Below are 14,816 nucleotides of genomic sequence, written 5' to 3' on the forward strand. Positions count from 1 at the left end.
CTGCGTTCCGTCCAATCCATATCCCCAGATAGCGCAGCGTGTCGTCTACCCATGGGAGACCCATCTCCGGGCATCAAACCCCTTCCCAGTCGGTCTGTTCTCCCATAATGTAAAGCTGTGATTTAGTTTTATTCACAGCGAGCCCAGAAGCTTCAGTAAACTGTGACAGTGCAGCCATCAGGGTTGGCAGTGACTGCGTCGGCCGATTCAAGTAAACCAGCGCATCATCAGCGTATAAATGTAAATGTAAATGTACATGTATTTATATAGCGCAAATCGCCCACATCGCAGGCATCTATGCGCTTGCTTAGGGAACCCGTCCTGGTATTCCCCTGTGAGATACCCCGGCAGGGTATCCACAAGGTGAAAGCCAGGCATCCCGCCGCGAGGGGCCGTTGTGGAGATTAAGCAAGCTATTGCCCAGAGTCGCAGAGTGTGAACCCGTGAGTCGAGTAGGCACCGGAGCGAGAATTATCGAGTCCGTGGAATTATTGAGCCCAACCCCCGTCGGGGCGGGGAATTGAACCCTGGTCCGGGGCCGATCTCAGCTTCCGGGTCTGCCGCCTCTAACCCCTGAGCCACACTTCTCCACTTCTCCACACTTCTGACACTATGTGCTCCATGTCCCCCACTCGTATGCCCTGACCCTTCAGCACCGTGCGGAGATGACACGCCAGCGGTTCCATTGCCAGGGCAAAGAGTAAGGGGGAAAGCGGACACCCCTGGCGCGTCCCCCTCATTATAGGTATTATATCTGATACGCATCGCCCTGTGCGGACCCTAGCTACTGGCTGAGCATAAAGCAGCTTTATCCACCGAACAAACCCCTCCCCTAACCCCATTTTCAGCAGTACCTTCCAGAGATAGGCCCAACGGATCGAGTCGAATGCTTGTTCGATGTCAAGAAATATTAGGGTGGTCTGCTGAGCTCGACCCCCCCAGAGCCTGCATTACGTGGGCTAGGCGACGGATATTCCGCAGTGTGTTCCTGCCTGGAATAAAACCAGACTGGTCATCGTGGACCAGCCGTCTGAGATAGGGGAGGAGTCGACTTGCCAACACCTGGCTAACATTCTTCAGATCCACATTAAGCATGGATATGGGCCTATACGAACCAGGAAGGAATGGGGATCCTTACCCGGCTTGGGGATCATAACTATCATTGCCGCCTTCATGGAAACTGAGAGCGAGCCGCGGTCATGGGCCTCCGTCCTAATTTCAAGGAGTTTCGGGACGAGGACCCCCTTGTACTCTTTATATAATTCGGCTGCTAATCAGTCCATCCCGGGGGACTTCGCTGACTTCAAGTGGGCTATCGCCGCTCGTATTTCTTCCTCCCGAAGGGGGCCTCCCAATTCCTCCTGACTGTCTTCGTCGACACAGGGCAGTTGCAACCCCTCAAGATAAATTTCTACGCCCTCTGGGCCCGGGGGGGTTGAGGCTCAGAGTATGAGCCCTGATTTCAGAATTTTCTTCATGTAGGTTCGATCAAAACAAGAACAAACACAGATCATATAAGAAAAAGACAATACAAAATTAAAGACATCCAGCATTAAGGTAACTAACCTTCCGAATTGATGATTTAAGCTGGTTCACTCTTGTATTCTTTCCACTAATGCGGTTCCTACGCTCTTGTGAATTCCACAGTGCTTAAATCGAGATACTCCGAAAGACGAACCCCGGTGTTGAAGCAAAATATCTTGTGCCAAGTAAGAATTTTCCTTTGTTTCCAAATAGAGGATAGCTGTAGGCCCTATTGACACATGATGCGACCACTAATACCCGTTTCTGTCATTTACAGAATATTGATTGTACCGATTCAACCAAGCATCGAGAGGTAAAGCGTGAGTGCTGTATGTCTGTTCGTAAGCTGAAAGTTGTCCATTAGAATGTGTAGTAAGAATGGTTGTTATCTTTTGTTTTTCAGGATATTCCTTCTTGGTCCTGAGGAGAACCCCCGTAATCAAGGGGGTTCGAAACGCGCCGACCTTTGATTTTTAGGCCAATCTGTTGCTCCATTTTGTTGAAATCAAGTGAAAAGTATAAAAGATGTTAGATGGCCTTTGTTATTGATTAAGGCAGTCTTGTATAAAATAGTTAGCACTTAGTACCCCACCACTAAAAAGTAGAATTAAATGTTCTAGGTGAGGCACTTTTTTCGACTTCGAGTGTCTCTTGGTATGAGTATGATAGTGACACAGAATGACTGAGGTGGTTTTTCACGGTGTAAATGAGATTTTCCTTCTTTTCAAATAATAATTTTTATAAATATCTTCTTTCATACAAAGTTTTTGTAGATACTTCTCTTTAGTATTAATAAATAGGGGCTCCCTTCGTAAATAGGTTTTAAAAAAATTCTTCCACTGTGAAAAAATCCTTTAAAAAAAGTGTAACTTTCTGAAAAATTAGATGAATAATTAAAAGCAATCTGACTTGAAGATTCATTCAGGGCTGAATTAGTGGTCTATACAGGACAATTGTTTGATTCATTGTTTTGTTGAATTTAAGAAACCATTGCGCAGTACTGGCATATTGTTTTGTTGCTCATTCATAAGCATTTCTCATCCACATTGCTGCTCTTGATGGGGAGCGGCTCATCCATGATATGGCTATTCAACGTTTTGCAAGTAAAAGCCCTGGCATCACAAAATTCCTACTGAGGTTTTTATTCTTGGTATTGGAAAGTAGACCCAGCAGGACTGCACAGATCTCCCTAGGAACCACCCACTCTGTAACCTCTTTTAGCTTAGCTAAAATTTCAATCCAGTATGGGCCCACGGCTGAGCAAGACCAGGTCATGGGTATGAAATCCTCTTCCGCTTCACTGCAGCGAGGACATTGCCCTCAGTGAGTTGGGTAAATTCTACCTAGTATTTTAGGGGTGAGGTAAGTTTGGTGTACAAAGTTATATTGGATCAATTTAATTTGCATATTCAAGCTCACTTGTTTAACCCCTTCGTGTATTTTAATCCAATTCTGTGCTGTCAAGGTGTCTTCAACCACTGCCGCCCATTGCACCTGAATAGCAAGTATCTGAGTCGTCTTATCTTCCCGGATTGCCCGGTATAGGTGCGAAATAAGTCAGCGTCCCTGGACCATGTATAGCATTACATGCAACTCATTTGTGACAGGGGGTTCTTCCAGAATTGAGGTCCATTGTCGCGGGGCTACCTGGTATATCTTTCTATATTGTAGAAACTGCCCACTCCCCAAGTCAAAGGTGGCTTTTTTTTCTGGTGTTATGTATTGATTATTTTCAAAAAGGTAACCCATCGTTAGGCAGCCACCTTCCTTCCATCTATGAACAGAATCTGCAATTTTAGAGAAGGGTTGTGTCACCCATCTGGGGCATATGGCGCTCGACCTAGCACCTTTCTAACCATGTGTTCCCAGACCTCTGCGATATGATAGATTATGTAGGGGTAGGTAGGGGGCACCTTCGTCCCTAACATCAGGAGCTCAGGGAGTGAGGCTCCTAGGAAGATTCCAGTCAACAGTCCCATCTCCCAATTCTCTGCTCCATTTAGCCAGTGGGGGGCATGTTATAACTGAGAGGCCATATAATAAAATTCTAAACACAGTACCTCCAGTCCCCCTTCTGCAATGTTCTCTGTAGTGTGGTCAAGCTAACCCTTTTTACACTTAGAGCCCCATTACAGTTCGACCAGCAAGCTACCTAATGTTTTAAAGAAGTGAGGAAGGATTTTTTTTGAGTGAATCCTGCATCGCATATAGACATCAGGGCAGGATGATCATTTTCGTTATAGGAATCCTGCCCCTAACAGACAGAAGCAATTCCTGTCAGAAATGTACCGAGCCCCATATACCCTCTATCACCTTCCCTATATTGATCTCCAAGTAGCTCTTAGGCGTACCTGCCAGCTGAGTTCCCAGATATCTGGGCTCAGCCTCCACCCTCGGGAGTCCCACCATCGGTAGTATCTCCCGTGGCTTTAACGCTAACGTCCAATCAGGAGTAGTTTCGATTTACTAGAATTTGTTTTTAATCCTGAGATTTTGCCGAACCTCCACAATTATTTTAGTAGTATAGGGACCGCCTGAGCGGGCCGTCGGATGTACTGTACAGCTGAGTATCGTCCACGTACATTGAAATCACATGGTTAGTGTGTCCCAGTGAAATCCCTCATGTACTCAGCTTTTCCATCAAAGCTGCTGCTAACTGTTCCATCGCTACTGCGTGACATCGTACATCCGAGTCTAGTGCCGCACTGCAGTGCGAAGGCCCTCCAGACCAACCCAGCCATTCGTATTCTGGTATGGGGGGCCGTGTAAAGCAATTGTATCCATTTAAGGAACTCCATTCCCACTCCCGGTACTTGCAGGACCTCCCATATGTAGGACCAGTTCACTGAATCGAAAGCTAGTTCTATATTCAACAACGCCAGAACATGGTCATCCTGGTCCAGAGAAGGGGAATGCCATATGTGAGCCAGCCTCCGCAGGTTATGGGTGGTACTACGCTTGTGAATAAACCCTGCCTGGTCATGATGTATTAGGTAGTGCATATGTGGCAAGAGCAGAAAAGCCAAAATTCTGCTCAGGATTTTCATATCTATATTTAACAAGGAAATCGGTCGGTACAAACCTGGCAACTGGGGATCTCTGTCTGCCTTGGGAACCATGACCACCAGAGCAACTCTCATTGAGGCTGGTAGGTATCTTAAAGGATTCATTATATACCTCTAAGAGGCGGTTCACCAGCAACGGTGCAAACCTCCTATAACATTTGGCGGAAAGCTGTTGCCACTTGGACTTTTGGCTTGTTTTAAATCTCGTATGGCCTCCATTAATTCGTCTTTGGTCATCGGGGTGTCCAACAATTTACTTGTCGCGTCCTCTAGTCAGGCCAGGCCAAGGTGGCCATATAATCGACTACCCCTTCCAGGCCTGGAAAGTGTTGTTTCGTATAGACTTTGGCCAGATGATCTGACAAGACACCCATAGTTGCATTTTAATTATATACTATGGTCCCCTGCCTAGAATGCTTTTGTACTATGGGGCACACAGGTATCTCTCCTGATCTATCTCCGTTCATGTGCATACGCTGCCAGTATGCTGTGTAATTACATTTTTCTAAGCAACGTAGAGTTGCCATCCAGTCCCCGAGCTGTGCGCCACTCTTCCATAAGATGAGGCTCTGTCTGGAGAGACACCTCTATATCCTCCAGTTTCCACTCCTGTACCTTAACGCCTCCCTAAAGTTGCTAGCGCACTCTATATGGTGTCTTTCTGCAAACCCTTCTGATCACTACTTTCATGGCCTCCCATTCCATTGCTCTTGCGGACGCTGGGCCCCAGTTCACTTTAAAGTACCTAGAGAGCTCTTCTTCCACTGTCGCAGCAAAGGTGGGTCTATGAGCGCCTCAACTTGCAACCTCCATGTGGGGATCGCCGGGCGAGGTCCCTAATTACCAGGGGACAGCAGTACTGGGAAGTGATCTGAGAGATATCTAGGCAGATAGGCTATCTCTCCTAGCACAGGAGCAAGGTTCATTGATTAAAAAACACTCGTCTAGTCTGCTGAACGTATTAGTTGCTGGTGTGTGAAAGGAAAAGACTCTACAGTCTGGGTATCTCACCCCCCATACATCCCATAGATGCAAACCCGTCAGGGTGTCCCTAAGGGCTTCTGTCATCCCCGGTTTAGTATTCTGTCAGGGGTTAATGATCCAATGTCCCATCCATCACACAGTTAACGTCCCCCATCATAATCACCCATGCCCCTAGGTATGGGGTCGCTGCAGCCACCAGGTCAGGAAAAAGCCCGGGCAGTCGGAGTTAGGAGCATAGACACTAATAAGACATATCTCTCGACCATCAAGACTGCCATGTAGAATCCTGTAACACACTTCTGGATCAGTAACATGGTGTAAGTGTTGGAAGGTACCCAAATGAGGGCCAAATGAGGGCCCCACGTACAAATCCTGAGTATGAAGTGGTGTGTTTCTGCCCCCTCCACCTGACCCTTATATAAGGCAGCGCATCACCCCAGACATGAGTGTCCAGGAGGCATGCTATAGAGATTCTGAATCTTTTTAGGTAGGCAAACACCCATCTTCGCTTTTCGAGTATTGCTATACATCGCACATTCCAGGTAAGTAATTTCATCATGGGGAATCCATGTTGACTAGTGTTTGGTGTTGCCTATAGGTTCCCACCTTTCCTCCCTCCACATAGATGGGCTTCGTAGCGTTAGACTGCATTCCAGACACAGAACCCCTGAACCTCCCTTAAACCTTTGCAGAACACATATAACAGGCTTAAATTCCACCTCCCCCCACCCTCTGGTCAGTGATATGGGTCCATCCCTCCAAGTAACATCGAGAGCTAGCATCCGAGTCACCCGTCCCAATTCCCTCCCACAAGTTTCCCAACAACAGTAACAATCCACTGTATCATTAGCCATAACCTTGAGCTGAATGTCCTCAAACCTCTTAGTGTGCAGAAGCCATGTTCTCCCAAGTATTGGCTTTGCCAGTGGCCGAGCAATCGTTGGGGTGCGGGGTCAAAGCCTCTAGCTCCCCGTATGGGTGTCAGCCTCTAAAAGAGGTGTGGTCTCCTTTCTGACCACAGGGGAACAATACTCTACAATTTCCCCCATTTAAAACACGTTTTGGAATCAACCACACAAAGTACTTATTTAGGCGTTCTGGTAGGTGTCCGCACATCCCTTTTCAACAAGCAGTATCTCAGAAAGCATTAGAGTCGGGTACTAAGTCCTGTGTGGCCACATCAGAGTCAGACAGCACCTCTGCCATCTGTAAGGTTCCGTCAGCACACACCCGGACACGTCCGGGACCGCTGGTATCCCTCTGCAGCATCCCCCGAACTGGTCAGCTTCGTCTTGTAGCAGGGTCCGAAGACTTTGTTGCCTTAGTTGATCCAGATTGTGAGTCCTGGTAGGCGCCAGCCCCACCCATGATTTCCATACATTCAGATGTTATTTTGTTTGAATATTTTTATTAAGGTTTTTACAGGTATACGCCCCTCAAAGGGGGGGGGGGGGGGTGAATACATCAGTCAATCATGTGCGCAAGTCTTTACACCATGTAGGGTTACATAAAATTCACCATGATAAATTAACTGTAGAACGGATATGCCCGCCCGCCCCATGACATGGAGGGATGCGCAGCTCCGGAAACTAAAGGTGTCATGATAGTAACTCATCCGAGTCGTTCTAGTATAGTATGCGGGCTGGGGTGAGTGGGAGTGATGACCCCGTGTGCGTACATGCAAACCTTCATGAATGTGCTTAATGCGGTTATAAAGGAGAAGAAACAAATTAAAAATGTGTGCGTGTTGGTAACAAATCACCGGCTAAGCACTAAACGTGGAACTATGGGGGTAAACTTTTCCTAGATGTATGAGCGGTGGGATAGCGTGTGGCGGGCTCGCGGGTGTTTATGGACTCGGTGGGTCGAGGGTGTAGGGGGATGCGGATCGGGGGGCAGGAGCCCAGGGGATCCCGGGGTGGAAAAGGGGGGGGGGGTGTCCGGCCAGGGGGCCGTGGACCGCATCGACAATGGGGCACAAGGGTAATCTGTCATGCCTGGGGGGGTGAGAAGTCAGCGCCGGGCAGACTGTATGGGGGAATGGGGTCCTGGGGGGGGCGGCCGACCGAAGGGAGGCCTGCCCCGCCCGGGGGAATTTGGGGCCGGGGAAAGGGGGTGGGGGGGTAGAGATGGCGCCAAACGGGACGGGCTTGGTGGTTTCGGTAGCTTTTGGGCTGGGGGGCGGGGCTTGGGTGGGGTTTCCGTTGGGCTGGGCTGTGGTTCCCGCCCGGCCACGCGGCAGAGACACCATTTTAAGTGAGGTGTCTCGGCCGCCGGGCGGGGGGTGGCGGTTGTACAACAATTTTTGGACTTTCGGACTGTGGCAATGGTTGTGAAATCATCCGTGTCACCAGAATTCACTGCAGGCTGGATGCTTCACGGACGTCGCGGGAGACCGGAGGAACATTATGTCGTCAGAATGGACTTTCGGACTGTGGCAATTGTTTTGAAATCATCCGTGTCACCAGAATTCACTGCAGGCTGGATGCTTCACGGACATCGCGGGAGACCGGAAGAGCTCGGGTGAGCAGCATGCGGCTCCACACGACCGAGCGGATGGGCCTGTTCTGCTTGGTGCGGGCGGTCAGGCTCCCACGTGGGACTAGGTGAGTCCCGCTGCCCCTACCCGAAGGGTCCATACGGCCGTCGGGGTGTATTTGGGGCAGGCACGGAACAACTACATAACAGAGGACGGGCTACATTCAGGTTTGGGTAGAGCGGCCGAGACTGTGCCTTGTAAGCCTTGCAGCAGTGTACTGAAATTTCACATTGATCTTGTGCCACTATCTGTAAGCGGTGGGGTAGCAGCCTGAATCCTGAGCTACGTGGGGACATGTTGGTTGCATAGGGGTGCATGGAGTACGGGATAGCTACCCGCAGGGTTACATGTTTGTTCCCTTAAGATACGGTTGCCGCCCGATCGTCACGTTTACGCTCTGGAATTTTGCCTTAGTTTTTATGTTTGCTTTTTTCAGTTACGAGGTAATCTGATGGTGGGGGCTTATCTCTTTTTCGCTGGCGTTCACGTACCCCTGACACGTTATTCACGCTCGCGTAGTTATTGTGTGGTTAATGATGACTAATGGTATAGTAATGTGCTCTGATAGCCTCAATGTCATGCGCGACGTGTGTGGTTAATGATGACTTAATGTGCTCTGATAGCCTCACTTTCATGCGCGACGCTGTACAAACCTTTAATTATATAGGCGTGACGTAATGTGCTCTGATAGCCTCACTTTCATGCGCGACGCTGTACAAACCTTTAATTATATAAGCGTGACGTATTTTTGCCTAGACTCTGAAAAGGGAGTCCAATTAGGCTGCTATTAGTGGGTGAAAGGAGGCGTGTTCGTCATGTTTATTGGATATACTGCTATTTATGAACATTTTGCTGCTGCTTGAGGTGATCAACTCCTCGGATTGAAGACAGAATAGTGCTAATAGGATTAAGTCTAGGTGTGACCATTGCTCCAAAGACTAGGGGGAAATGGGTCCTGCACAGAGTTAATTTATATTCCGACATACAAGCACGCTCTGATCGTAGCACTTTAACATCATTCGGGATTTGAATCACGCGAATATTTAAACTGCTCATCAATATCTGTGGGCAAATTGGCAGGCGTCAGTTTTAAGCTGCTTCTAGCTGGGCAAGGTGATTTGAAGTCAGATTTCTGGTAGCGTTGGCTAGGACCTTACCTCATGTCTTGCATGAATAGTCTTCTTATCACGGTTACTGATAAGTGACAGCTTATGGGGTATGTGAGATGTTTTGATGCAGGTCCTGTGTTGTATGTATATGTGCTTTCCAAAACCTGCAAACATGAGATAAAAACACGACGATGTGGGAAGGCGTGAGGGAAGACATATGGGAAGAAGTGCGTGCTCCACCAGAGGGCTCTTCTATTGGAAAGGCTTTTTTGCAGAATATGCAGCACTTGTGTGTGGTCAGCATTGTTTTCCAGATGGCTGATCTTTCTGGTGTGTTGGTGAATGGTGTTTTGTGTTGGAAGCAGATGGAGCACATTTACTGGGTGACACTCGAGATCGTGACTCAAGTGTACTACTCCATCCCTTTCCTGAGAAGCATTCGAGTAGCCTGAACACGGCATCTTTAAATGGAATACATTCATGCATAGTTGTGTGCCACCTGCATCTGATAAATAACTAATTTACCATCTAATTACATTTATAAAGTGCCTAACACCATATATTTCCTAAGGGTTTGGTGTTTTAACACTGCTAGAATAGACACCAAATAGGTCAGCCATAGTGTGTTTAGGGTTCATATCAGCAAAGGCAATGAAGACTCACAATTTTTCATATTGTGTTATATGTGGTTTTGAACACATAGTAAACAAGAACAGAGCAGTCCTTGTAAGTGAATGCTTATGGAGTGGGGTATTTATTACATACTTCTGATGGTCTTCAACGATACCACAGTTATGATGGTGAAAATCAAGTCAAAACTAGCATTGGGTCAGTGGAAGGTTGCTGCTCATGCAACAATCCTTTCTTAAACGAAGGTCATAGATTATTCAGAAAAGGGAACACAAGGAGATGAAGGACAGAGCGCTGAAACTTTTCAGACACTGGCCCAGTCACAGATCTGAGTTGAATCCATCGGTGGGACTTTGTATGCAGCCTGACATGTCAGTGCTATGTAGATTCCAGTTCGCACAAGAGTACTTCAGACCATTAGATTAGATTTTGGTTTGGGTTGGTGTACATAAGTTAGTACCCGTTGAAAATGGATGAGTGCTCACTAGAATGTAGTCCCAGGTAGTAATTCAGCTGGAAAACATTTGGCGTGGAAGGGTTTGCATGCGCGCAAATATAGGCAAATATTTAAACAAGTTGGGTATTTGTCTGGGAAAAAGATAGGGAGGGGGCACAATGGGAGGGGGAGAATCTGCAGGTTCACACCACCTCATCGGTGAATCACATAGTAAGCAGGTGGGAAACGGAGGAGCTCCACCTATATGAAAATTTGGTATTAAGGAAATACTTTCCACATTTCAAAGGGATTTCAGGATGACTTGTTCAGACACTCAGTACACCTTGTTCATCCCTAGCATCGGCTACATGAAGATTACAGAGCACAACCACTGTAAGGTATAATAACTGACCTTGTGGTCAGTTAGGTTTTAAGGGACTCGAATTAATGCAATATATACAAAACATAATTAATGTTTTTTTTTTCAATTGGCAAAGACATCCTTTAAAGTCTGGATTTTGTTGACACGAGGTGTATACTTTTTGGGGTGTCGGCCTAGGTGCAGGTTGGGGGGCTCGAGCGGACGGTACGGGCGTTATCGGCGTGGACGGGGACAGCGGCGCGGTTAGGCTTCAAGTCGTGTGTAGGTGAGAGGTACGTTCTTTGCAGTGGGGCTTTTTCCTGGCGGACAGGCTCTTGGGGGTGACGCACTGTGTGGAGGACTTCTTCCCGGGCGCCAGAGAGGAGGCACGGTCCCATGTCGGTGTGGTCATTCCCCGTATTGAGCTCGACTCCGTGGCCAGGGAGCACGCCCGCCGGAGGACAGGGGGGTCGCAGCGCGCAGGGGGTCTGACGCGGAACGGTGACGCTGCCAGGTCGGGGGCTGCGGGGTATGGTAGGTGACGGGGGGGAGTTGGGGGCACTGCGGCAGGGGTTTCTTCCTGGCGGACGGGCTCTGGTGTGGGACACGCATCCGGAGGGCTTCTCTCTGGTGGGACGGCCGGCTTCAGCGGACTGCCGGCAGGCGCTGGGCGGTTTCTCAGGCCTTCTGTTGACGGGGGGCCCTGGGCGCCGGAGAGGGGGCACGGCCCCGGTTCAGTGCGGCATACCTCGTAGGGAGCTTGATTCCGCGGTCAGGAAGCACGCCCCGTTAGTGACGGAGGGCATGGCCCTATGCATGGGTGACCGAAGGCATCCTGATGCATTGGCGACGGAGGGCATGGCCCTATGCATTGGTGACGGAGGGCATGGCCCCATAAGTTGGTGACGGAGGGCATGGCCCTATATGTGGGTGACGGAGGGCATGGCCCTATACGTTGGTGGCAGGGGCATGGCCCTATACCTTGGTGATGGAGGGCATGGCCCTATACCTCGGTGACGGAGGGCATGGCCCTATACATTGGTGACGGAGGGCATGGCCCTATGCATTGGTGACGGAGGGCATGGCCCTATACTTTGGTGACGGAGGGCATGGCCCTATACGTGGTGACGGAGGGCATGGCCCTATACGTGGTGACGGAGGGCATGGCCCTATACGTTGGTGGCAGGGGCATGGCCCTATACCTTGGTGGTGGAGGGCATGGCCCTATACCTTGGTGACGGAGGGCATGGCCCTATACATTGGTGACGGAGGGCATGGCCCTATACATTGGTGACGAAGGGCATGGCCCTATACGTGGTGGCGGGGGGCATGGCCCTGTGCGTGTTGATGGAGGGCATGGCCCTATACGTTGGGAGGGAGGGCATGGCCCTGTGGTTAGGGGGGGAGGACCTGCCGGCGGTTTGAGCGCGTGGTCCAGACATCACGGGGTTGGAGGGGGGTCCGCGGCAGCCATATAGTTAGGGGGTGGTCCTGCCGAATGGGGGCAGGTGGCACGTCCCGGGTTGAGGGAGGGGGAGTCCTAGGGGGGGGGTCGAGGACCGTTAGCACGTCCCTCGAGTGGCGGTTTATTCCTAATATATGGGGGAAGAGTAGGAGAACTGTTTGGATTATCGGGGGGTAGGTCAAGCACAATAAAGTATTTAGCCAGGTGGAGAGGCAAATTCACGTTATGCTAATTGTTACTGTTTGTGGATTGTGGGAATCAGTTAGGGGAGGGGGTGGGGGTGAGGCAGGAAATTACATATGTATGAGGTTTAGATTGTGCGGCGCAGGCCAAGGATGTTATTGTGTAGGATGCACCTGCTTCCAATAAAGCGGCCTTTGTCACACTTACATTGAGTCTCGGGTCGGTGCTTTCTTCCCCCCCCCCCCCTTTCGCCAATGGGCCCCAATGCGGTTATAAAGGAGAAGAAACAAATTAAAAATGTGTGCGTGTTGGTAACAAATCACCGGCTAAGCACTAAACGTGGAACTATGGGGGTAAACTTTTCCTAGATGTATGAGCGGTGGGATAGCGTGTGGCGGGCTCGCGGGTGTTTATGGACTCGGTGGGTCGAGGGTGTAGGGGGATGCGGATCGGGGGGCAGGAGCCCAGGGGATCCCGGGGTGGAAAAGGGGGGGGGTGTCCGGCCAGGGGGCCGTGGACCGCATCGACAATGGGGCACAAGGGTAATCTGTCATGCCTGGGGGGGGTGAGAAGTCAGCGCCGGGCAGACTGTATGGGGGAATGGGGTCCTGGGGGGGGGCGGCCGACCGAAGGGAGGCCTGCTCCGCCCGGGGGAATTTGGGGCCGGGGAAAGGGGGGGGTAGAGATGGCGCCAAACGGGACGGGCTTGGTGGTTTCGGTAGCTTTTGGGCTGGGGGCGGGGCTTGGGTGGGGTTTCCGTTGGGCTGGGCTGTTGTTCCCGCCCGGCCACGCGGCAGAGACACCCTTTTAAGTGAGGTGTCTCGGCCGCTGGGCGGGGGGTGGCGGTTGTACAACAATTTTTTCCCCTCCCTGGGCCATGATTCGGGGGGGGGGGGTGCCCACGGGCAGGCATCGCCCTTTCCGGGGGAGCTTCCGTTGCGGGGGAGTTTGGGGGCGTGGGGGGTTTCGGGCTCAGTTTTGTTGGAGGCTGGTGCAAATAGGGGTTTTGTAGGGGGTGATGAGTGTGTTGGACGTTACATCTTGGTGTCCTTAGGCTCTGCCTTTTTTGTATGAATAGAATCAGAAGAGTCCGTGCTTTGTGGAAAATTGCTCTTTATTTGTATAGGTTAAAACGTAGACAGCCGAAACGTGTTTCGCCCGGTGGCGAATTGCGCCAGGGTTTTTCAAGGCTGTTTACACTGTTTTGTATTCGGTGCACAAAGGGGGTTTTGGATTGGGTGGGGGGTTTTCGCATGTCGCTGGAGCAGGTGTGGGGTGCATTCTGTATGTAGGGGCGGTTTATTCCTAATATATGGGGGAAGAGTAGGAGAACTGTTTGGATTATCGGGGGGTAGGTCAAGCACAATAAAGTATTTAGCCAGGTGGAGAGGCAAATTCACGTTATGCTAATTGTTACTGTTTGTGGATTGTGGGAATCAGTTAGGGGAGGGGGTGGGGGTGAGGCAGGAAATTACATATGTATGAGGTTTAGATTGTGCGGCGCAGGCCAAGGATGTTATTGTGTAGGATGCACCTGCTTCCAATAAAGCGGCCTTTGTCACACTTACATTGAGTCTCGGGTCGGTGCTTTCTTCCCCCCCCCCCTTTCGCCAATGGGCCCCAATGCGGTTATAAAGGAGAAGAAACAAATTAAAAATGTGTGCGTGTTGGTAACAAATCACCGGCTAAGCACTAAACGTGGAACTATGGGGGTAAACTTTTCCTAGATGTATGAGCGGTGGGATAGCGTGTGGCGGGCTCGCGGGTGTTTATGGACTCGGTGGGTCGAGGGTGTAGGGGGATGCGGATCGGGGGGCAGGAGCCCAGGGGATCCCGGGGTGGAAAAGGGGGGGGGGTGTCCGGCCAGGGGGCCGTGGACCGCATCGACAATGGGGCACAAGGGTAATCTGTCATGCCTGGGGGGGGTGAGAAGTCAGCGCCGGGCAGACTGTATGGGGGAATGGGGTCCTGGGGGGGGGCGGCCGACCGAAGGGAGGCCTGCCCCGCCCGGGGGAATTTGGGGCCGGGGAAAGGGGGGGGGGGTAGAGATGGCGCCAAACGGGACGGGCTTGGTGGTTTCGGTAGCTTTTGGGCTGGGGGGCGGGGCTTGGGTGGGGTTTCCGTTGGGCTGGGCTGTGGTTCCCGCCCGGCCACGCGGCAGAGACACCATTTTAAGTGAGGTGTCTCGGCCGCCGGGCGGGGGGTGGCGGTTGTACAACAATTTTTTCCCCTCCCTGGGCCATGATTCGGGGGGGGGGGTGCCCACGGGCAGGCATCGCCCTTTCCAGGGGAGCTTCCGTTGCGGGGGAGTTTGGGGGCTGTAGGATGCACCTGCTTCCAATAAAGCGGCCTTTGTCACACTTACATTGAGTCTCGGGTCAGTGCTTTCTTCCCCCCCCCCCTTTCGCCAATGGGCCCCAATCAGGGCATCGCAGGGAAGCGCGTGTAGGACGGGGGGATGGCTCCGATGTGTTGTCCGGGGTTGTTTCCTGCTTAAATTGTATGAGCAGTTGTGCCCAT

General features: G+C 50.9%; 1 protein-coding gene across 1 annotated transcript in view; it reads right to left on the reverse strand.

The window, feature by feature from the left end:
- The window catches only part of LOC147707523 (lebercilin-like), a 1,017,522-nt gene that overhangs the window by 251,067 nt on the left and 751,639 nt on the right, over nucleotides 1–14,816 (reverse strand). The gene's annotated exons all lie outside the window — the stretch shown is intronic.

Source organism: Lissotriton vulgaris, chromosome 6 (genome assembly GCF_964263255.1).
Source record: "Lissotriton vulgaris chromosome 6, aLisVul1.2, whole genome shotgun sequence".
Taxonomy (NCBI): domain Eukaryota; kingdom Metazoa; phylum Chordata; class Amphibia; order Caudata; family Salamandridae; genus Lissotriton; species Lissotriton vulgaris.